The 22,688-nt window shown below is 35.8% G+C and overlaps 1 long non-coding RNA gene across 1 annotated transcript; it reads right to left on the bottom strand.

Moving 5' to 3' along the window:
- Positions 1–7,724: 7,724 nt before the first annotated feature.
- Positions 7,725–8,360, bottom strand: LOC131598941 (uncharacterized). Its single transcript, XR_009282443.1, has 4 exons — positions 8,224–8,360; positions 8,027–8,137; positions 7,846–7,927; positions 7,725–7,754 (listed from the first exon to the last, which is right to left on the bottom strand). It is a non-coding gene; the product is annotated as an uncharacterized LOC131598941 (long non-coding RNA).
- Between the last annotated feature and the right edge of the window lie 14,328 nt (positions 8,361–22,688).

The raw sequence follows: 22,688 nt of genomic DNA, 5'->3' as shown, positions 1-22,688 counted from the left end.
ATTTATTTACAATCTGCAGCAAAAATTTCGCATGAGTTAAATCAAACAATTAAAATATGCATAATGTCAATTTTTTTTAAAAATTTTTTTTTTCTAGATTTTAGAAAATTCGGTAAAAATGCAAAAATTAATTAGGTACCACCAACCTTTTAAAAATTTGATAAAAATGAAAAATACATATATTTTGAAACTACATGTAAAGTATTTCTTGCAGAACTTTGTATACAATATGCAAAAAATTATTCAGGTAAATCAGACAATTAAAAAAATATTCAAAAGTATACAATATATTATTGAATATTTGAAAACCGGATAAAGTTTAGTATTGATTCTTAAAAAATCTGATAACAACGAATAAATGCATTTATTCTGAAAATTTTGATACAATCGGCAACAAATTTTATAATTAATTAAAATCAAACAATTAAAAATAAAATAAAAAACACAATAATTTAACAGTTTTTATTAAAAAAATATTTTGGTCGTATTACCCCACTTATGATTTCGTCATGATCAACTTGGTTTACTCTCAAACAAATAATGTAAAAAAAGCTTATATTCATTCAAAATATCTATCCTTTTTAATTAATCGTTTGATTTTAATGAATTTTTTTTTTCTTTCTTTTTGATTTGTGGGGAACTAGTTTTTATAAGCTTGTTTAAAAACTACATTTTACATTTTTCTCAAGAATTATTCTATTTGATTTTTTTTTCCTTGAGTCATCCTTTGATTTAAGTAAATCCATTGGTTGAATTATTGTAGCAGATATTTGTTGGGAATATAGTCGTTGAGTATTATTTTATTATGTCAGGTTAATCCCTTACAACCTTGTATGAATAGTAGAAATTGTCGAGCACTTTTTGAGCCATTGTATCTTGTGTGTTATTTTTATGTCTCGTTATTAGAAAAAATAGTATTTACCGTTGGCTGTTTTTTGACACTATAAGTAGAAAAATCGTGTCTAAGGTTAAATGGCTCAGAGGTATCAATTTAGCGTCGACCAAAAAGAGTCGTGTCTAAGGTAGCCAAGGCCAGCCTGAGTCTATGCCGAGGCTAAACTGAAGAAAACGTTAAAAATACAAATTCCAAAAGTAAAAAAAAAATTATTAGTGTGGGCCTAACCAACGCTAAAGTCAAACTTCAAAAGTCAACTAATCATGTTTAGCAGGGGTTATCTGACGCTAAAGTCAAACTTCAAAAGTAAAAAAGTACAATAGTATTGGCCACACCCACGCTAAAGTCAAGCTTCAGAAGTAAACAAATTATTTAGCAGGGGCTTGACCGATTCTAAAGTCAAAAATAAAAAATAAAAAATACAATAGCATGGGAAAAACCCACATTAAAGTTAAACTTAAGAAGTGAACAAATCATATTTAGCGGGGGGATGTCCGACACTAGAGTCTAACTTCAAAAATCAACAAAATACAACAGTGTGTGCCAAACCCGTGATAAAGTCAAACTTTAGAAGTCAACTAATTATTTTTAGCAGGGGCTGACGGACGCTATATTCAAACTTCAAAAGTCAACAAAATTGTGTATAGTGGGTCTGACTGACGCTAATTTCAAACTTCAAAAGTCAACATAACATGGCTTGCATGGGTGTACCTGAGCATACACGATCATCGACTAAAGATGAAACTAAGATGTTTAGATGAGTTGAGAAAAATAAACCAGTAATACGTGATATGATGACCCTTCAATTTATATGTGACCTAAGAGAAAAGAGGGGCCACATCATGATCTGATTCTTGAGACAATTACAAATTCAAACAATTTCTTAACTAATTACCTCATCCACCCTAACATAATCAACTTCATTCTATGATTCCAGCCATTAAATGATATTTAGTTAGGTAACAAACCTTTGTCTCCACTTGTGGTATGTGGATATGTAACCACCACCCCTGCCAATGAAATGCAGATATAGAAATCATTATTGACAAAAAATTAGAATGAAGACAAGGGATGAAATCGACAAGAATAATGTTTATCTAAAATTTCTTGATGAACCCTTCCTGTTTCCATCCCATGTCTTTCACTGCTATAAAATTGAGCCTTTGAGCTCTTATTCGGGAAATGAAGCATTCCATAAAGCCTTTAGGGAGTCCTAGGATAATACATAAAAAGCACCAAGTTATATTCTTAAGACTCTAAGAATTATAAGTTTGTATGATAATAAGCCATAAGTTACACCTAAAACTATAGGCACGCGGCTTGAATTCTATGATGGACTTCATAGTTATTTTACATCATAACTCACAACACTTAGACTTGAAGTTTTTTTTATAGAAATGGTACCTAGTGTTTGGGGATAGAACTATCATATGAAACATTTATACGACTCTGAAGCCTCTATAGAAATTCTTCCTGGAAAATAGAAAATTCAACATTGCAGATTTATTGTGCAATATGTATCAATCATTAAATAAAGTAGAGTGGCATATTATCTCAGATGCCCTACATGGCAAGAAAGGATAAATAAAAAGAAAAAAATAAAACACAACGATGTTAGTCATAGATGTCATGATGAAAGCTACTAAACATTTAGAGCACACTTTAAATAACCCAAATTACATTTAGAGCTATCAATATGAAATGGGTGTTCAAGTTGAAGCACAATGCTAATGGGTCGATAGCAAGACATAAGGAAGGATTTGTATTTCGTGGATTTCCTTAGAGGGCAGGACTCGACTAATCTGAAGTATTTGCACATTGTCGCTAGATTGGAGAATGTCAGATTGGTTGTCGCCTTGGCATACAAGCAAGGCTAGTTGACATTTCCCTTAGATGTGAAGTCAGCATTTTTGAATGGTCATTTAGACGAAGAGGTCTATGTCATACAACCTCATGGGTTTGTGATTCATGATGAAACGAGTAAGGTGTATAAGTTGCACAAAGCGTTCTATGGCCTCAAGTAGGCACCTAGGGCATGGAACAAGAAGATCGACTCATACTTAATAGAATTGGGATTCTTAAAATGAAAATTTGTGTATGGTGTCTATGTTAAGGTTGTGGCACAAGATATAACAATCATTTGTGTAACGCCCCAGACAGCTTTCGGGATGATCGACTGACCCCACAAACCAACACGGGTCTTTTCAGCATGCTTTGACCTCACTCGCACGCTTTCTGGGAAACATCCCAGAAGGTCACCCATCCCAATACTACTCCAAGTCAAGCACGCTTAACTATGGAGTTCTTATTCAACGGGCTTCCGAAAAGAAGATGCATCTTGTTGGTATAGGTAGTACCCATCAATCCTTATAAGCTTTCCTTTAACCATACAGTCTCATACCTGCACAGCCTTAGGCTCCCTCTCATTCCGATGTGGCGACCACTCGTTGCCATATTCGGCCTCGAGTGTTACATGCAGTGTAACCACCCCTTGCCTTCTTCGGCCTCAGATGTTACATGCCCACCAGCTTCGGCATGGTTCATCCTCAAACCACATCGTACTGGGAGAGGTCTGGCTCTAATACCATTTGTAACGCCCCAGACAGCTTTCGGGATGATCGACTGACCCCACAAACCAACACGGGTCTTTTCAGCATGCTTTGACCTCACTCACAGCTTTCTGGGAAACTTCCCATAAGGTCACCCATCCCAAGACTACTCCAAGTCAAGCACGCTTAACTGTGAAGTTCTTATGGAATGAGTTACCGAAAAGAAGATGCATCTTGTTGGTATAGGTAGTACCTACCAATCCTTATATGCATTCCTTCAACTATGCAGTCACTTCCTTGCGCAGCCTCAGGATCACTCTCATTCTCATGTGGCGACCACCCTAGCCCCCATTGGCCTCAGGTGTTACATGCGGTGCAACCATCCCTCGCCTTCTTCGGCCCCGGGTGTTACATGCCCACCAGCTTTCGCATGGTTCGTCCTCGAACCACATCGTACTGGGAATTGGGTGTATAGATTTATTGCAATGGTTATATTAAATAGTTGATGGAAATTTAGAACCTATGAGATATTGTTTATGTTAATTGCTGCTACTGTTGTTTGATGTTGCCGTGTTAAGTTAGTTCTAGAAATTGAAAACTTAACTGCCGTTTCTGCTTGTTGTTGTTGCCTTAATGTTGCTGTTGTTTGTGTTGTTATTCGTGAGCATTGATATATATATATATATATATATATATATATATATATATATATATATATATATATATATATATATATATATATATATATATATATATATATATATATATATGACGGACGACGGCCTGCGGATTCATGCCAATGATGATGAAAGGCACAAGATTTCCTTATTTCGTTTCAGCTTGTTTCATTTTGTGTGGCTTGGTTAATTATAATATAATAATAACATTATTTTAATTTTAATAACATAAAGTATAACATAAAATAAAGTACAATATTGTTTAAATATATATTAATAGGTTTGTTAATTTAGCACTGAGTAGAATTGTTTAACAAATACAAAACAGTCCTGTTTGATCGAAATAGCCGAATTAAGCGGTATATTTAGTTGTCCGGAATTTGATGAAAATTGACGTGGTAGCTAAGTTTAATTAGTACATTAACGTGGTGGTGTTAGTTTGTCGAAATTGTGACATTAATCGGTCGATTATATTTATGGTTGAATTTACCTTTCAATAAGCATATTTAATTAGAATAAATGTGAACTTAGATTAACTATTCGGTTTATCGGTAAATTACGATATCTTGAGTATTTAATTGAATGAATCGAATAACCGGTGAAGAATAGAATTGTATCCGAATTAACCGGTTGAGCCGTGATTTTAGTGACTTCGGAAGTATAACCCGAAAACTCATAAAGTCGTGAATATTAAGAATTTAACCGGAAATTAGATAATCGAAAGTGACGCGAGATATATTTGATTAATTAGAGATTATTAGATGAACAATTTTGGTCAGTTGATAGCGGATTGATATTTAATCAACAGTTCTGATATTTTCAGTATTAGAAATATTATTGGAATAATAGTTGAAGTTTTGGGAATTTTCTGAGTAATTAAGATTAGACCGAAAATATTCGATTTAGTCGAATTTGGATTATCAGTGTTATTTAAGGGCATATTTGGAATTATAAAATTGATGTCGGAAAATAATATTAAGAATAATATTATTTATAAGTCGGAATTATTATATCGGTGGAATATTATTTAAAGTGATACATTGTTATTTTGAGTTATTATTCTTATTGGGCCTAAATTAGTTTGTGAAAAAGAAGTGAAAGACTAAGCCCAATTGCAAGTGATAAACTAGGGTTTTAGAGTTATGAAGTGTAGTTGTCATTTTGGGGGAAACAAAGATTGAAGAGAAAGAGGCGAATCTTGGAGAAGAGGAATGAACTTGAAGATTTCATGGTGCCCAATCGAAAATGCAATCGGAGACCAATTGAGCTACTAGCTCAAGTGGTAGTGGGAATGGATTGAACATGTACTTGAACCCCAGGGTACAGGAGATCGTGAGGTAGTAGTGCCGGGAACGCCGAAGGCTCGGGCTGTTACATTAAAAAGGCGCCTTTTAAATGTAACACCCCAATATCCGCTGCACGCATCAACCGTGTCGGCCAACCGAGCATGTTATCGGCTTAATCAATAATCCTCCCTAGGTCCGCTTATCGGCTACCCAAGAAATATTGTTTTTTGCCTCCCGCAGGAATCGAACCATGTACCTAGGGGTTAAGTACATATTCATAGCAACTCCGCCTCCTTTTTTTTTTCATTGCCTTTTTCCTCAATTATCCACTCAGATACTAGTTATAATTATTTAAGTTTTGCAAATTTGATCCCATACCCATTCTACCTTTGTGTCAATTATTATTTTTTAGGAAATTAAAATTAATCCTAAACTAAATATTTTCTTAGATTTTGTCTCCTTATCTAAATGTGATAACCTAATTTACTCAATTTTTTTGGAATTTTCTCTTAACTAACAGAATATATAAATTATTCGAACTCAATTATTAATTTTAGTTTTTATCAAATTTGCAATATTAAAGCAATCAAAGCGTGCACGTTTGAAGGAAAGCTTTTTCTATGCGGAACAAAATTGGGGTACCACACCCTATACATCTTTGGTTTAAGTAATGAAAGTTGTTCAAGTAATCAACAATTAATTACGGAAATTTATTTTAAAGCATAAACATTTTTTATTAATTTATATATTACATAAAAGCATAATCATTTGCTTAGTGATAAGTGCCAAAATATCGATATTTTGAGTATATATTTGTGGCACTTATCGATTCTATTCTTATGTTTTTGTAATAAAATCCTAACTTTTGTGTAAATATGTGCATACTTGTCTTTTTGATTAATTTTTATACCAATTAATAGTTTTCCATTCATTTTATAGGTATTCATGCATATTTGAAATATTGAGTAATAAAGATCAAAGGCTAAGCTTCAAGAATGCAAATTTTACAAATTCATCAAAGAATAAGGCTCAAAATAAGGATGATAAAAATGATCAATTTGGTTTCTATTTAGTCATTGTTAGATAGAGCATTGAATAATCTTTCCAACGCTTCGAACCAGGCGCAATTCAGAGTCACAGTTCTCAAGTTATGGCGAAAACAAAATTTGGTTTTTTCTGCTACCTGTTTAAAAGGGGGAAATCACATTTTTTAGGTGATGTTTTGGGGGTATTTGTTCCCAACTCACCAAACCTTCATTCTTATGATAGATTAGGTTAGAAAACAACTAAGGAGCTTGCATTTGGATAATTGGAGGTGGATTGATCATTGATAAGAACTGACAAACCAGGATACACTACAACACGGAAGGGCTTTAAAAGCGCTTTTTATGGGCTTTAAAAGCGCTTAAAAGCGCTGTGAAAGGCAGCGCTGGCGTAGGTAACAAAAGCGCTTCAGAAAGCGCTCTGGTAGGCCCCCCCTATAAGAGCGCTTTTCTGGAAAAAGCGCTCTGGTAGGCCCCCCTATAAGAGCGCTTTCCTGGAAAAAGCGCTCTTGTAGACCCCCCTTTAAGAGCGCTTTTTCCAGCAAAGCGCTCTAATAGCCCCCCCTATGAGAGCGCTTTTTCTGGAAAAACGCTCTGATAGCCCCACCTATAAGAGCGCTTTTTCAAAAGTGCTTTCGTATGTTGCGTTTTTTTTTATTTTTTATGCTTTTTTATTAATCTTTGGCAGCGCTTTTACTAAGAAGCGCTTTGGTAGGTGGACCTTTAAGAGCGCTTTTTAAAAGCGCTGTCGTTGCTAAATGAGGTATTTTAATGTGCAACCTGTAATTTAATCCTCCCAGTCGACCTGTAATATTTTTGACCTGTAATATGTTTTCAACCTGTAATATTTTTGACCTGTAATATGTTTTCAACCTGTAATATTTTCGACCTGTAATTTATTTTCGACGATATTATTTCCGCCATCAGTAAGACAATATATATACTAATATAATACCATTATAATATCCAAAATTATATATATACATCATTACAACATCAATAATATTATAGTTCAAATCGACACAAATCCTACATGAAAAATTGCTTAATATAAAATTGACACAAATCCTCTTTTATTTCTTCCAACTTAAGTCTCGGGTACCCAGCAGCACGGAATTCGTCAAGGTACTACAAAACAAAAACATAATATGAATGATATATTTAGTTAAATGTAATAAATTATATGAAATTATCTTAAGTTATAAATTCATACCGTGAGCGGAATCTCTAATTGATTTGCCTGAAGGATTTCTTTCATAAACCTCAATACAACTGCAATCGTAACTGTTTCGCTGTTGCGGACACTACATAGAAAAACAAATAAGATTCTATAGTTGTCTTGTTTTATCAAGTAGCATAAATATATTATAAGCAAAATTGTGAAAAATAATGTACCTGCACTTGGATCCAAGTAATGTTGTTAGATTTAGTTCAGGATACCTGTGCGTCCCGTTGACTTCGGAACACTTGTATTGATCTAATTAACAAATATATAAAAGCATATGTTTAGATCAATCCCACAAATAAGTAAATATATAAATATACACGAATATATATTTAGAACGATCCCACTAACAAATCAACGATGTCCTTCATAGCCGGATAATTGGTCCATTCACCATTTACCGAATTCAGATAATACACGACTTCCCTTATAGGGTTAATAGCAAGCAGCAACCAGTGTGCTCTATAAATTAAAACAATAGGTTATATGAAAATTTTGCTATACACAAAAGAAACAGAGATTAGATGAACAAAGAATGAGAAACTAACCCTACTGGTCGGGTATTATACGCCCAAAGATGCAGACTTTCTGTATTGCCGGTGGACATGAATCTATCGACTAAGCGCTGTCTAACTGATTCCGGTTCCGAAGCAATTGCCATTCGGCTGCAATGGGCGGAAGACACGAAACGGAATTTGTTAGACAATGGATTCCCGCGCAACACTCTGTCATACAACAACCTTAAATAAAAACATAATAAACATTAGATTATTTTCATTGAAATGTGTAAATAAATTATATTGTGGGACTAATTAAATAATATATCGGATGAGTGAATATTACCGGATGTATGAGTGCATGTTACTGACGCCTAGTTGATCATGCCTAAAAATCTCCTCCAAGTCATCAATTGTAATAAGTGACTTGAATTCAATACCGAAGACACTTTCATCCATATCGATTTCACGTAAAGCACCATCCTTCAAATCGGACATATCAACCATTGTTGCGAGCGTTGACCGGTATCGAGGCACAAAAGCACCGCCTTTTTTTGCCGCTGGCTTCGGAGGACCAGTGGGTGGTACGGTACGAACTTGCTGCGTCACTTGTTGTGACTCCCGAGCGGATGCCTAAAAATCATATAAGTTAGGTAAAATATAAAATCATGCAGATTTAGATTCAGATTAATTATTAACACTTTAAATGTACCTCTTTTAGTGATGCAACAGACTCCTCCTCCTGTAAAATCCCTTTACCCTTAATTGCGGGTTTTATAGGAGCAGTCTAAAATTAAAATGTAAAAAATAATTAATAAACGGTTTAGAATTGACATTCAAAAACTAAATGATTCATAATCGTTTTCAATATACCTCATCACTAATGGTAATGAGCTCCGAGGGCCATGCAACAAATGATCCTATTGCATCTCGCAGCAATGTCGTCTCTGAGACCATGTCAGGTACCGGTAGCATCGCATCATGATCTACTACAACATCCACCGATACTTTCAGGTGTCCATCCAGGAGCGGTCTATGATGAAGTAAATCTCCCAAAGTGTTGTGCACTTTTCCCTAGCCAACTAGTCGATAATTCGGTTCCGATAAGTATAGTTGGCAAGATGAAATGCCCTAAACCAATAGTAAATATAAGTCATTATCATTAATAAAATAGAACAATTTAAAAGGAAGAAAAATTATAATTACCTCGGGAAATTTCCTTTGATAGTTGATACTAGCCTTATCACTAGTTTCTTTCACCGATGAAGTGTTGCACTTTTCTCTCATATACATCTCTTTATCTCTTTGCAATTCAGAGACTTGTGCTTGCAATTCCTGCAACATTTGCAACACTTCTTCATTGGTAGGATTTCTTCTCCTAGGACTCTTGTAAAAAGAGGTTGGAGTCACACCATGACCCTTACCCCTCACCCGACCGGGATACTCAGGAGCATCTAGTGCTCTACTAAGTACGCTCCCCTCACCGGTGGATGCCGATTGCGACAAGGTCTCCTGTAATTCATTTACATTAAAAAATCATTTATATATTAAAAAACATTTGATTTAATTAAAGACACAGTATTATACTTACACATTCAGTAAAAACTCTCTGAACTTCGGGATCGACAGCTTGATTCTTGCCCACACGAGCTTCCCTCCACAACACATGTACAGGAAGTGAGGTTTCCTCACTTTTAGTCTCCTCTAACTATGCATTGACACAAATGATAAAATCGTCAAATAAAACACATTTAGACAATTAATTAAAATGCATTTCTATTTACTTACAATTTTATCCTCCAAGCGTGCATATCCCAAACGCCCTTTTTTGTATGGATATGTGGGTTTTGATGCTCTCGCGCTATTTGTGACACTCCTTTTCCGAAAATCTTCATCTCTTTGATTTACAAACTTAACCCAATCTTCTTCATCAATGAAGATCTCATACGTTTTTGGCCGTCCCGGCGCCTCTTCAAGAAAGTTTCCATCTTTATCCTTAAGATAGTTATTTGTCAAAAAAGCTTTCCACCATTTATATCTTTTTCCGGCTAAACTAAGTATGTAGCGTCCATGCTCATCTGGTATGTCAAAAGTCCTCTGCAAAAAAACATACGCATAGTGTGTTAGTATAAGTAATGTAAACAATTTATCGTCAAGATAATAACAACAACCATATATGGTATATACCTGAAGCTCTTCCCAAATCGCTTTTTTTTTTGCATCCAAGTCTTCGCTTTTTAGATTCCATTTAGCTACGGAGACTGGAATATGCATACGAACAAGTGTACCAATGTAGCTTGTCAACTTTGCAGAATTAGGACCAATTGGCTGTAATTCAGAATTCCATTTCAAAGGGTATACTAATCCTTGGTCTCTATGTCGAATGATTCCCTTCATAATGGTGATGCCTCGTGCAACTTCTTTTGCTTCAGTATCAGGTGGAGCATTTGTATCTGGAGCATCTCTTTCTTGATTATCTCTTTCTTGTGAGTTTTCAGGTGGAGCATCTCTATCCGGAGCCATTTAACCTGTATCAAACAAACTAAAGCACATTAGTACACTATTAATAAGCTAACAATCTATACAAGTCAAATGGAAGTCAAACCATGCATGTTCAAAAGTTATGTACAAAACGAGAATATGCACCAAAATTGAATAAGTACTATACTATTGATTAAAACAATCGGTACAAATTGAATAAAACAAATTAGTCGGAATATGTATACTATTACCTTTATCACTAACGTCTCTTTCTTTTCTTGGTAGGATTGTGTTCTACGCGTCTCTTAACAACGCGGACGGTTGGATTGATCCAAATACCCTCATTATGATCATTTCTAGTACAAGATTCATTCTCATTATGATCGTTTCTTGTACAAGATTCAATGCCAACACCAATATCACCTTGATCTTCAATGTTTTCATCAACTATTTTGTTAGACAAAAGCACTATAGACCATTTCGTACTTGTCGGATCATTGACATAGAACACTTGTTTAGCTTGAGAGGCTAGAATGAAAGGCTCATCTTTGTACCCTACCCTATTGAGATCCACTTGCAAAAATCCTGACTTATCCATTCGTATTCTACTATTATTTTCAACCCACTTGCAACTAAATACAGGAATCTGAAACTTCGCGTAATCAAACACCAAAATGCGCTCGATAAGCCCAAAATATGACAAATTTGCAAATTTCGGATTTAAGTCATTCGCACTTGATATGTGCATTGCTTCAGCTACCAAGGTAACACCACTATTTTGCATAGTACTTTTATCATCCTGTTCTTTGGTATAAAATGTGTATCCATTAATAGCGTATGCGCTATAAGAAAGCACAATTACAGTTGGACCATAGGCTAAACATCTCAACCTTTCTGTTACTGAAGCAGGATCTGAACGATACTTTGAATAAATATGATCCCTAAACCACTGTATGAAACTTCGATTGTGCTCTCGTACTATCCAGTTCTCATTTCTATTTGGATTTAAATCTCGGAGAACAACCTTGTGCATTTCAACATACGGCTCAACCTCAATCTCATTGTGCAGAACATACAAGTGCGCTTGATCCCGTTCGACCATTGATACTGTCACAACTTTATTTCCAATTATCCTTTTTCCTTCTTTTTTTCGACAATATGAGATTTGGGGAGTCCAATTGATTGAACATTTGACAGATATTCAGTACAAAACTCAACCGCTTCTTCAACAACGTATCGTTCGGCAATACAACCCTCCGGTCGACTTCTGTTTTTCACGTACCCTTTTAATATTTTCATATAACGTTCAGCAGGGTACATCCATCTCATATAAGCTGGTCCGCACAATTGTGTCTCTTTCACAAGATGAACGACTAGATGAACCATTATGTCAAAAAACGAGGGAGGAAAATACATTTCAAGATCACATAAAGTAACAACTATCTATTTTTGCAATGTTGGTAAGATCGCGGGATCGACCACCTTACTGCAAATTGACCTGAAGAAGAAACACAACTTAGTTATTGCGCTTCTTACTTTTTCTGGCAGAATAGAACGTATACCTATTGGTAAAAAATGTTCCATTATAACATGACAATCATGCGTCTTCAAACTCTTTAACTTGAGGTCTTTCATGGACACAAGTCTTCTAATATCTGAAGAGTAGCCTTCTGGAACTTTATCTTCACTGAGGAACTTACACAATGTTTTCTTCTCCTTTCTAGATAGAGTGTAAACAGCAGGTGGCAGATATGTTCGTCTTCCTTTCGTCACGTGTCCCAATTCAGTTCTCATTCCCATGTTTACCATGTCCTTCCTTATGTTAAGGCCATCCTTAGACTTTCCTTGTATATTGAGTGACGTACCTATGACGCTGTCAAATACATTTTTTTCAATATGCATAACATCTAGGAAATGTCTTACGTACAACGACTTCCAATATGGAAGTTCAAAAAAAATGGACTTCTTCTTCCACCCACCCTTGACAAGTGAATGTGCAAAAGGCTTGCCAAACTGAGTGCTCACATCTTTCACCTTTTCAAAAATTTGATCACCTGACAAAAAAGGCGGGACTGTACCATGTTCGGCCTTTCCGTTGAATGCTTTTCTCCACCTGTCATACCCCAATTTTTGACCCTAAGATCATACATCATTTGCATCTCAATCATTAATCAAGAGCTTCACTTGGAAGTTTTGTTTGTGGTGTTGCACTCACCTCATCAATGAGAGGGATCATCAAGCACCAATGATTGTTTATCTTGTTTGCATATTTTACTAACCCAAATACCAAAAATATTGCTTTGTTTCTTTGTAGGCTTTTGTTTTGTAGGTACCAAGCCAAGACATGCAATAAACAAGGCATTTTTCACATTTTTGACTGATGAAATCGATTTCCCTACTGGGTAAATCGATTTCCCTGCAGCAATCTTCACCAAAATCACATTCTGGACAGCATGAAATCGATTTCCCTCCTGGGTAAATCGATTTCCCTAGTGTATTTTGCGCCAATTTCTCTTCTGGAACAGAGTGAAATCGATTTCCCTCCTGGGTAAATCGATTTCCTTAAGGCAAAATTCAAAAAATATAAGGAGGGAAGCTTGACATCATTTTGACACCTTTTTCTTTGATCATTTTATCAATTTTCCACCTCATCAAAATTAACTCATTCATTAAACCCACTTAAACCTCATTTTACCACTTCTTACCATTTAAATACCACTTTAATCACCAATTAAACACAAGCTAATTACCAAACACAAGATGACCAAATTGCCACTACTCTTGCTCCCATCCTATAAATAGAGGCCTTGCCTCTCTCATTTCTGAAGCTTTGAGAGCCAAAAAACCCCTTGCAATTTCTCTCCTCATCCCTACCAAATTCACCAAAGCTCTTTGTTCTTTCATAAAGTTTGTGAGTCACACCTTGAACCTCACAAACTTTGAGCTAAACCACCATCCATTTCACTCTTTTTTCTTCAATTGTTGAGAGATCAAGATTTGTGTTGGTGATTCTTGAAGTAGATCTAAGTTTTGTTCAAGATTTGGTAATTTTCTTCATCCTTTTTCATCTATCATAATGTGATTCTTTTGTGCTTGTGTGTGATGCATCTTTGATGCTATATTGGTCCTATTTGATGGTGAATTGATGGAAAATTCGTGCTCCAATTGATGTGTGATCATAAGGTGTTTGTATGTTTGCTTAAGTCAAGTTTTATGCCTCCTAATGCTGATTTTTTGAATGCTGCGTGCAGGAAATCGATTTCCCTCTGTAGGAAATCGATTTCCACCTTATTTTTTTTCAAAATTTGAACTCTGCACTCAGGAAATCGATTTCCTACAGAGGTAAATCGATTTCCTGCTGGCAGAATGTGTTTTTTTTGCCTTTTTTATGTTTGTTTTGGCTTCCTACTTCCTCCACTTCATTAATATCATTGGATCTAGGATGTTGATAGGTTTGAAATGACCTAATCCATAATATTAGATGAATGATATTAATGATAGTGTGAGTTGATTATCTTTTGTGAATTTTATTCTTATTCCTCCATTTCATTAATATCATTGGATCTAGGATGTTGATGGGTTTGAAAGAACCAAATCCATAATATTAGATGAATGATATTAATGATAGTGTGAGTTGATTATCTTTATGCATTTTATCTTCTCCTTCTCCCTTTTTTCTTTTGATCGATGAAAGTCTTAATACTTTGAGAATTCTTATGGATTCTTAGTAAAGACTAGATCGTTACCTATTTTCTTTTCGTGCGGTATTGCTTTCGGAAGGCGATCTACATATCGTTCTTCTCGCATGCATTAGCACATAAAGTTTTGACCGGCCTCGTTGTAGGGTGATTTCTACATAAATCACTTGGCGATCTGCTTAACATAGCGCAATATTTCGTGTCCCGAATAAAAAGATCCAATATGGAAGAGAATTATATGCGGTTGATTTAAGACTTGTGGAGGTTTTTATCGTGTAGTCGCTATGATTTTATCAAGCTTCTGATAAACCCCATTGAATTTAAATCCGAGTACATCATTCACTCACCATAGATCTTCCTACTAACTTTGATAACATACTTGACAAGTTTCAAGATGGTTATCTTTAACATTTAACAACTAACTTTAATTTCCGCACCTTTACTATACCGCTCTTTATATTTCTCACTTTATCGCTTTATTTTATCATTTCATCATATTTACTTTCCGTCATTTTCTCTTTGTCCACTTGGACATATGTTTATGCTTCCGTTATTTTTTCTTTTGTCCACTTGGACCATACTTTACTTTTTTTGCTAAAACACTAATAAACAACCGAAAATCTAAAAAATACATAAGGTTCTCTTTGGACTATCGGTTACTATCCCTAGCACTTTGGAGATTCGGACTTATGGACCTAGTACCTCTGGACTCATTCTATTACTATCCGGTGATTGTTCTGTCTGTCTGGCATTGTTCTGTTGTATGCTTATGTGTGCAGGTATTTCCTTGAAAGCCCTTGATGGTTAATTCCAAGGCATTGATATAAGGATTTTACCCGAAAACAGCCGTTACTCTGCCCGATTTTCGTCAGAATTTTAATGTGCTTAATGCAAGGTGGTGCTAAGACAATAAGTTCATCTGGATCCCCAAGTGTTAATGTGTTGGTATTGATAATTCCAAAGGATGGGAAAACTACATTGACTCTTAATGTCAAGTGTTGGCTTCTTATTTGGTTAGACCGTTTCTTTCCTTAGCTTTTATTTTATGCACTAGGTTAGCCTCTTCATCTCCTCCCACTTCTTAGATTTTCAAAATCTTCTCCCTTTTTCCAAAATATTCTTATGTTTGCAAACCTTTTCAAAACCTTTTCTCAAAAAATATATTTCGCCCTTAGTGGCTTTTCTTCAAAAGCTTAGACACCGTTAATTGTCGAAACGAGTGGTTATACCCCACGATTTTGAAATTGATTGATAATAATGAGATCTTTTCCGCGTGAGAGAGCTAGTGGCATACTCGTTGATTTTATCCGAGTTGGAGCCCTTCTTTCATTTGCGATGCAAAGAACTTGTTTGTTCTCATGCTCAAGATCAATGGCTGAGTATTTCTCTCTAACGACAACAAAGTGTTTATTCGTTTTAAAACGCTTTTCCCAAAAGCGGAACTACATTAGCTCTGACTTCTCCATTGCACCGAGGAGGTATGTAGGCCCAAAGCTTAACGCTTTGCCGAGCTTATTTTAAAAATAAAACAAACCGTTTTTAGCACACACACACAGATTTTCAAAAAGGTTCCCGTGGAGTACCACGGATATGAGGGGTGCTTAAAACCTCCCCCTCATATAATCAACACCCGTACCTGAGATCTCTTTCTTGTTTTAAAAACAAAACTTTGGGTTTTACGTTCTTTTCCCTTTTCCTTTGAAAAAATAAAGCGCGGTGGCGATTTCAAAACGGAATATTGATTCGAGTCAATCCCATGGCTTCGATATCAGATTTTCCCCGCCACAGAAAAAATGGCGACTTCACTGGGGATCCAGTTTTAAGTGTGTTAAGCCTATTTTTGTTTATCTGTGTGTTTGTATATATTATTGTGTGCTTTGTTTGTTTATTTTCTTTTTCTTTTTTGTGCTCGATGGTTCTTCTGTGATGAGATAAAGTTCTAACCCGAACTTTGGTGAGTAACTTGAGATAGGAGGTGGTAAGACCAATAGTCGCATGTCAGGAGCAATCCTTACCATGAGCGTCATATGGTGGAACCCCAATCAGTGGAGGCCTCATGGAAGGTAGTAAATGTTGTTACGAATCATCGTGATAACGCTATTACTTTCAATAGTGAGTGTCCGTAGAAGCTGAATGGCCTAGAACCTTTTTAACCAATCTAAGCCTTTTTAGGATGTAGTGCAGAAACAAGATCAAGTACCAATTTGAGCTTGTTGTCATGCGATGCTACGCTCAGACGAGGTCTTTTTAGGCATATTATTGGCGCCCATGAGCAATTGTGCGTGCCGGTAGTATCCGATAGAAGATTGAAAACTCTGGGAACCTTTGTAGAACCCGTTCGGCAGGTACAAAATTCCCTAGTACATACCTTTATGGGTGGTTCTTAACTTTGACTCCATGCTCGTGACGTCGAACCTTTGAACCCTGTTTGTGCGACCATGTGTGATCTTGATTGTGATTGATGCATAAACCATGCATCCATGCATTCATTTGATTTCCAAGGAACTCATAGGTCTTTCTTTGTAAACATCATAAGTTTCATCAAACTCAATGGATCTTGGGTGTTGATGGGGTGAAAACCTTAATCCACCAAAATGGATGATTGATCTTGATGATAACTTGATCAAAGCTTTGATCCAATATAGGATTTACCTCCTTCATGTTTTCATGTTTACAAATTAATAACTTGAATTCCTTGAAAATCAAATAAAATAAAAAGAGACAACAACAATTGCATCATCTTCATACATACATCCAGGTTGTCCAGAAAACTTATTCCCGTCTGTCTCCATCTTCAAAGTGGTTTGCTTATCTGTCAAGCTGATTCCTCGACACATTGAACTAGAAACATGTATCTAAAGAGTATGGAAGAACTTTAACAAGACCAAGAGTTGCTAAGAGCAGAGGTTAGCCAGTTGAAAAGCCAGATGGATCAGATTATGGAAATCCTGCAAGTCTTGTTGAAGAAAGAATGCAACATTCCTCCGATTGTTACAAAGAAAGTGGGTACTCCTTTAGCCTTTTCCGTTGCTACTCCAACTCAAGGGCAACCATCTGTTATGTCATGTAATTCATATTTTGAAGTAGAGAAGGAAACACCTGTTTGCTTTTCTCAATCAGTGCTTCATAGGAATCTGCATCAACATCCATTGTCTGTTCCTTCTCAAGGTAACAAAAAGCAAAAACAAGATCAGAACCGTAATAGGGTCGACTTTGATCCTATCCCCATGACTTATACTGAACTATATCCTGCTTTGGTCCAGAAAGGGTTGATTACAACAAGAGCTATGCCGCCTCCTCGAAATTCTCTCCCTGATGGTTTCAGATCTGATCTTCATTGTGAGTTTCATCAGGGTGGTGCTGGCCATGATTTAGAAGGTTACTATGCTTTGAAGGCCTTAGTGCAAGAGTTGGTGAGATCAAAGATGCTCTCTTTCAAGGATATGGGTCCTAATGTTTTCACTAATCCTTTACCAGATCAGAGTGGCTGAAGACAAGTCAAAGCCCGATTTTCCTAAAGCCAAGTGTTTCAGACGAGATAGCTCATCTTTGTTGCTGATTAGTCACTGGGCCTTGTTTCTTTACTGTTTGCATTTCCTTTATTGTTCTGTTTACTTTTAGACTTTGTTTGTTTCTGAATGGTAATTGTAATGAAATGAACATTGCATATTTTGAATTCATTAACATCCACACTGTTTATGTTCATGCTTTCTTTTACAAAACTTTTTCTTCCATTTTCTTTCTCTATCAAACTTGTGTTTTATGCAAAGATTGGAGGGAGGATGATGACAACGAAATACCCAAGTTGTTGAACTGTATGCTTTCAAATAAAACTCTGCTGATGATGTACAGGCATTGTTTCAATTCCCAAACACTAGAGAAATAAGGAAGTTAATCCCTTGTCAACCCCTTTGAGCCTTCGAAGTTGGTGTTTCTTTCTGTATGAAAAAACCCGCATTTTTAACCTGGGGCAGGGTAGTTCTCAGTTAATTTGGTAGTGCATTCTATTTTAAGAGAATCATTCAGTACACCTTTCAACAAGTGCTTCAATCGCAAGCTTTCCTCCGCATACATCAAAGAAATGTTGGAGATGTCAATCAAAAGCCAATGATGGTTCATTAATCATTAAGCAAGGCAGTCACTATCTTTCAAAAAAAAAATGTATCAAAAAAAAATATATATATACAAAGAAAAGCCTGCTAAGTCAAAACCAAAAACGACTTAGGCAAGAATCAAGGCATCCCGCTGACTGTAAGTTCAAAAATAAACAGTTCAGGCAAAAGTTAGGGATATATAAAAAGAAAAGATGAAAAAAAAGAGAAGTCAATAATTCCTAAACAACAAAATGTTGTGATATCAAAAGGAAGAAGTGAGTGCAATCTCAAAAGTTCTCTTTGCTTGTGAACTATCATCATTATGAAAGGTACAATTCCAGAAGCCTCTTGGAACCTGAATGCATAAGTTGAATTAACTGAGTTGTAGGACTGGAGATCATCACGAAGGGGTGGGAACAATCAAATTTTGAGCCTTATATCCTTTATTTCTGAAACCGTGAACCAGGCCACGTTACAACCTTTAAAAGACCTAATTGAAGCAAGGTTTGTTTGAAAGCATACTACAACAAGGTTGCGTAAGCTGACTCCCATGAGATTCTCCAATCATTTGTTTTGATATCATGCCTTTGCTTTATCTTTCACTTTGAATGTCTTAACCCTTTGTTTTTACCAATGATTCCATTTGCTTTACATCAATAACATCTTTCCAAAAATGATTTTGATTTCAAAAATATTCTTTGAGCATTGCATTAAAATTACCATTCTTGAATGAACATTTTATTTGCAAGTAAGCACTCACCTTTCAGGAAGTTCAAACAGTCGAGAAACTTGATCAGTGATCCTATCAGGGGCACGTTATTTCAAGATTCTGTTTTTCAGATGTTCAATTCAAGATTTGTTGATCAGAATATCATTTCAATACTTGTACTGGGGCAAGCCATCCCAACATGCATTTCAAGAACTGAAGCCATGATCAGTTAACTTGCAACAATTAGTGAATCAGGGGAAATCTTCTTCAGCAATCCCCAAGCAGTTTTATCAGCCCTTCTCAAAGGATCATTGTTTTGATACAGTTACCAGTGTAATAGAAGTATGTCCAAGCATCTTCTTCGTAAGCAGAATTGGCAGAGTTCCCGTGTTGAGGAATCGAGTTCCTATCGTGCCTCACAAAAGAGTCTCCCTCAGTTGTAACAAACATTTGCATTGCATTAATCATATATCATGCATAGAAAAATTCAACATCATGCATTGAAGCAAATTTCATACTCATTTGCATTTTTCGAGGTTCTGTTGCTGTCAACATCTTCACCTTGAGATCAAAGTCCAACTTACTTGGCACCTGATCGCTTACACCATGTTTTATCTTGGTTCCCTTCAATCATGTTTTATCTTGATTGTCTCTAATCATGCTTTATCCTGATCACTTTCGACCGTGTTTTATCTTGGTCCCCTTCAATCATGTTTTATCTTGATTGTCTCTGATCATGCTTTATCCTGATCGCTTGCACCATGTTTTATCTTGGTTCCCTTCAATCATGTTTTATCTTGATTGTCTCCAATCATGCTTTATCCTGATCGCCTTCGACCATGTTTTATCTTGGTTATCTAATCATGTTTTACCTTGATTGTCATTTGGTATTTTTCAATCATGTTTTACCTTGATTGTCATTTGATGTTATCCAATCATGTTTTACCTTGATTATCCCTTAATGACATCCAATCATGTTTTACCTTGATGGACCTGTGATGATTATCTAATCATGTTTTACCTTGATGGACATGTGATGGTTACCTAATCATGTTGTACCTTGATTGTCCATCGATGATTATCCAATCATGTTTTACCTTGATTATCCTTTGACGATATCCAATCACGTTTTACCTTGGTTGTCATTTGATGTTGTCCAATCATGTTTTACCTTGATATTCATTTTGATGTAGCCACATTCATGTAGGCCTCAGATATTCTCTTCTCGAAGTTCAATCATGTTTTATCTTGAAAGCTTCTGTCGAGAGTTTCTTTCTTTTGTGAAGTCCGATTCTATTCCTAGATGACGTATACCTTTCCCCCAGTGGAATCCTTTCTTATCTCCCCAGTGGTGTTATACTCCTCTCTATTCCATAATCATACTTGATGCATCCATTAGCATCGCATTATACCTTAGGTTCAAAAATTGTGTGTTTTATATTTAAGTCTCTTCAATTACGTCGAGCTGAGGATTTTAACCCTCACATCTCCGGATAGAAGAAACTTAAATAGGGGCATCTGTCATACCCCAATTTTTGACCCTAAGATCATACATCATTTGCATCTCAATCATTAATCAAGAGCTTCACTTGGAAGTTTTGTTTGTGGTGTTGCACTCACCTCATCAATGAGAGGGATCATCAAGCACCAATGATTGTTTATCTTGTTTGCATATTTTACTAACCCAAATACCAAAAATATTGCTTTGTTTCTTTGTAGGCTTTTGTTTTGTAGGTACCAAGCCAAGACATGCAATAAACAAGGCATTTTTCACATTTTTGACTGATGAAATCGATTTCCCTACTGGGTAAATCGATTTCCCTGCAGCAATCTTCACCAAAATCACATTCTCGACAGCATGAAATCGATTTCCCTCCTGGGTAAATCGATTTCCCTAGTGTATTTTGCGCCAATTTCTCTTCTGGAACAGAGTGAAATCGATTTCCCTCCTGGGTAAATCGATTTCCTTAAGGCAAAATTCAAAAAATATAAGGAGGGAAGCTTGACATCATTTTGACACCTTTTTCTTTGATCATTTTATCAATTTTCCACCTCATCAAAATTAACTCATTCATTAAACCCACTTAAACCTCATTTTACCACTTCTTACCATTTAAATACCACTTTAATCACCAATTAAACACAAGCTAATTACCAAACACAAGATGACCAAATTGCCACTACTCTTGCTCCCATCCTATAAATAGAGGCCTTGCCTCTCTCATTTCTGAAGCTTTGAGAGCCAAAAAACCCCTTGCAATTTCTCTCCTCATCCCTACCAAATTCACCAAAGCTCTTTGTTCTTTCATAAAGTTTGTGAGTCACACCTTGAACCTCACAAACTTTGAGCTAAACCACCATCCATTTCACTCTTTTTTCTTCAATTGTTCAGAGATCAAGATTTGTGTTGGTGATTCTTGAAGTAGATCTAAGTTTTGTTCAAGATTTGGTAATTTTCTTCATCCTTTTTCATCTATCATAATGTGATTCTTTTGTGCTTGTGTGTGATGCATCTTTGATGCTATATTGGTCCTATTTGATGGTGAATTGATGGAAAATTCGTGCTCCAATTGATGTGTGATCATAAGGTGTTTGTATGTTTGCTTAAGTCAAGTTTTATGCCTCCTAATGCTGATTTTTTGAATGCTGCGTGCAGGAAATCGATTTCCCTCTGTAGGAAATCGATTTCCACCTTATTTTTTTTCAAAATTTGAACTCTGCACTCAGGAAATCGATTTCCTACAGAGGTAAATCGATTTCCTGCTGGCAGAATGTGTTTTTTTGCCTTTTTTATGTTTGTTTTGGCTTCCTACTTCCTCCACTTCATTAATATCATTGGATCTAGGATGTTGATAGGTTTGAAATGACCTAATCCATAATATTAGATGAATGATATTAATGATAGTGTGAGTTGATTATCTTTTGTGAATTTTATTCTTATTCCTCCATTTCATTAATATCATTGGATCTAGGATGTTGATGGGTTTGAAAGAACCAAATCCATAATATTAGATGAATGATATTAATGATAGTGTGAGTTGATTATCTTTATGCATTTTATCTTCTCCTTCTCCCTTTTTTCTTTTGATCGATGAAAGTCTTAATACTTTGAGAATTCTTATGGATTCTTAGTAAAGACTAGATCGTTACCTATTTTCTTTTCGTGCGGTATTGCTTTCGGAAGGCGATCTACATATCGTTCTTCTCGCATGCATTAGCACATAAAGTTTTGACCGGCCTCGTTGTAGGGTGATTTCTACATAAATCACTTGGCGATCTGCTTAACATAGCGCAATATTTCGTGTCCCGAATAAAAAGATCCAATATGGAAGAGAATTATATGCGGTTGATTTAAGACTTGTGGAGGTTTTTATCGTGTAGTCGCTATGATTTTATCAAGCTTCTGATAAACCCCATTGAATTTAAATCCGAGTACATCATTCACTCACCATAGATCTTCCTACTAACTTTGATAACATACTTGACAAGTTTCAAGATGGTTATCTTTAACATTTAACAACTAACTTTAATTTC

This window comes from Vicia villosa, linkage group LG4 (assembly GCF_029867415.1).
Source record: "Vicia villosa cultivar HV-30 ecotype Madison, WI linkage group LG4, Vvil1.0, whole genome shotgun sequence".
Lineage (NCBI taxonomy): Eukaryota > Viridiplantae > Streptophyta > Magnoliopsida > Fabales > Fabaceae > Vicia > Vicia villosa.
Note: the sequence above shows the minus strand (reverse complement) of the source record. Positions and strands in the feature narration are given on the sequence as shown.